General features: G+C 50.6%; 1 pseudogene; it reads right to left on the bottom strand.

Moving 5' to 3' along the window:
• Positions 1 to 2,564: 2,564 nt before the first annotated feature.
• On the bottom strand, positions 2,565 to 2,683 carry LOC133537658 (5S ribosomal RNA; annotated as a pseudogene).
• Positions 2,684 to 3,044: the final 361 nt, after the last annotated feature.

The following is a 3,044-nucleotide window of genomic DNA, read 5'->3' as shown; positions in this document are numbered from 1 at the left end:
TCCACCAAAAAAACCTGCCATGCGCCCTTTTTCACGGCAAAGGTGAGATGTGTAAAAAAAACCTGACGTTGACGTGGAAATACAAGCTGTGGGTACTTAAGCTCCACACATAAGAGATGCTGGGTAACAGTTCACATAAATAAGTGCTGACTTTTACGCCTCAGATTGATTGATGTGCTCATCAGAGACAGATAAACGATCACAATTACAACTCCCCCTCCCCCCCCGACATTCGGGCTCGGCCACATTTGATGAAAAAGATCAAGGCAAGGACACACAGTCCAATGCATTGAATGCTTCATATTCATATTAATATTTGCGAGGACATACATTCATTTATCTCTACGATCACTTCGCCAAGATGTCTTCCTCTGACTCCGGCGGGCAGCAGCAAAAGTGGGTGTCGGCACGCTCAATACCATCGCAATCCTCGGCTGTATATTGTAAGAATGCCGTGAGTAATCAAACAAGATTCAAGGTCGTTCGTATCCATTTTTATGGATGTTTAAATTATTGTTTTGTTATATCTCGCTGGTGGGCAGCACGGTGGTACAGGGGTTAGTGCATGGGAGCCTTTTGGCCATGGAGACCAGCTGCTGGGTCTCTGCCACACCGGAGTCGCTTTGGAGGGACTGGAGGAGATGCGGATGAGGGGACCGGGCTGCGGAGCTGGCACTGAGCGCTGGGACGGAGAGGCTTCGCGGTGTCTTGGCTGGGTGAGCAGGTGTCGGACACCTCAGTCACCTTGGACGTATCCTCGCTCATCCATGCGGACTGGACACTGGCCGAGAGTGGAGTCGGCTGTCTTGGTTGCTTTGTTGGGTCTGCTCCTGTCTCTGGCCATGCTCCCTCCTCCCCAGCGGACAATGGCATGGATCACCGCAGAGGCCACCACAGTGGATATGTTTCTTTTACTTTTTATTCATAGCTGTATGTAGAAGTGTCTGCTTGTATCTGCTGCTTTAATGTCTTTAATGTCCTCTGTGTTCTTTGATGTTGGATGTTTCCCTCTTACACACATGTAAGGGATGTGTACTATGGCTATGAGTTGTTTTTTTCCCTTTGCCTCAGTCTGCACCCCCTCTCCAGGGCCCAGGCTAAGACCGATTTTTTTATTTTATTTTAATCATCTTTTTTTTTGCCCATTCCCCCCCCCCCCCCCCCCCCCCCCCCCCTTGTTTACCTGTATCTCATCTTTTTTTGTAAGGGGCGCTGGAAGCCGGCAGACCCGTCAGCGATCCTGTTCTGTCTCCCTTTAATGTTTGTCTGATCTTGAATGGGATTGTGCTGAAAATTGTAATTTTCCTGAAGGAACTCTCCTGACGGAATGAATAAAGTACTATCTAATCTAATCTAACGTGCCTCACAATACAAAGGTCCTGTGTAGTCCTGAGTTCAATCCCGGGCTCGGGATTTTTCTGTGTGGAGTTTGCATGTTCTACCCGTGACTGCATGGGTTCCCTCTGGGTACTCCGGCTTCCTCCATGCACCTGGGGATATGTTGATCGGCAACACTAAATTGGCCCTCGAGTGTGAGTATTGTCTCTGCCTATCTGTGTTGGCCCTGTGATGAGGTGGCGACTTGTCCAGGGTGTCGGTCGCTCTGACGGGAGCGACCGTCACTCTACAATCAACACACCTGACCCTGATCAAAGCTCCCCTGCCTTCTTAAGCCAGCATGTCCTGCGTTCCAGTGCCAGAACGTAGCTACTTGTGCCAGTCATACTCATCGAAGCGAATATGACGGTCCTCCTGGTAGGGGGGTATCCCTTTATGGAGGATGCCTGTGCGTGACTTTGTTTAATGTGGGGAGATTGATGCACAGACAGTCACCACATGATCCTTGACAGATTCGGGTTAGGGTCCAGTGGCATGGAGTACAAGACAACCGGGGACCCTTTTCTGCTGCAGCCTTAATCCGCCATCCCAGCCGTTGTACCTACCGTCTTCCGCCTGCTCCGCCGTTGAGGTATTCACCGTATCCCTGGCTGGGGGGCAGTCAGGTATTAAGCCTTTGCCAAAGGCCACCTGGGGTAACAGTAGTAAAGGGGTTCACCTCAAGACCCCATAAAGGAGTCTCTAGTGCCGGATGCACTTTAACGTCATGCCCAGGACACAAGCTTGCTGAATTTCCTCCAGGGATCAATAAAGTTTTTTCTATTCTATTCTATTCTATTCTATTCTACAGCACCTGGTATTCCAAGGCAGTCTCCCATCACAGGCCCGACCCGGCTTAGCGTCGGAGATCTGATGAGATCGGGCGTGCTTATGGTAGTATGGCCATAAGACTTGTGCCAGTACAGTAAGCCTAACACGTCTCTAGCTTCCTTGCCTATGTGCTTCCTCGCTCTTTGGACTTCCTGCTGCCTTTCCGGATCTCGACCTCACACCTTCCTCTGTACAAAGACGCCTCGCTCCAGCCCCTGACCTCCGAGCCGGCCTTGCCCTTTCTGGACTTCCCCAACTATCTCAACACGCACCTTCAACACCTCCCAGTAACACTCCAAGAGCCCATAAAGGAGCCTCCACTGCCGGATGCACTTCAACGTCATGCCCAGGACACAAGCTTACAGCACCTGGTATTCCAAGGCAGTCTCCCATCCAAGTACTAAACAGGCCCAACCCGGCTTAGCGTCGGAGATCTGATGAGATCGGGCGTGCTTATGGTAGTAAGGCCATAAGACTTGTGCCAGTACAGTAAGCCTTACACGTCTCTAGCTTCTTTGCCTGTGTGCTTCCTCGCTCTCTGGACTTCCTGCTGCCTTTCCGGATCTCGACCTCACACCTTCCCTATACAAAGAAGCCTCGCTCCAGCCCCTGACCTCCGAGCCAGCCTTGCCCTTTCTGGACTTCCGGATCCATCTCAACACGCACATTCAACACCTCCCAGTAACTCTCTACATATGATTGCCTCACATAGTCACAGCACATACATTTGGACTAATTACACACGTCATTCCTGTGTATTAATAAATACGCTGCAAGCTAAACGACGTCCCTTTCTCCGTGCCGTCTCCCTCTTTCACTGTAAAGTTACAGATTGC

Source organism: Nerophis ophidion, linkage group LG18, assembly GCF_033978795.1.
Source record: "Nerophis ophidion isolate RoL-2023_Sa linkage group LG18, RoL_Noph_v1.0, whole genome shotgun sequence".
NCBI classification, from domain to species: domain Eukaryota; kingdom Metazoa; phylum Chordata; class Actinopteri; order Syngnathiformes; family Syngnathidae; genus Nerophis; species Nerophis ophidion.
This window is presented reverse-complemented; position numbering and strand designations above follow the sequence as displayed.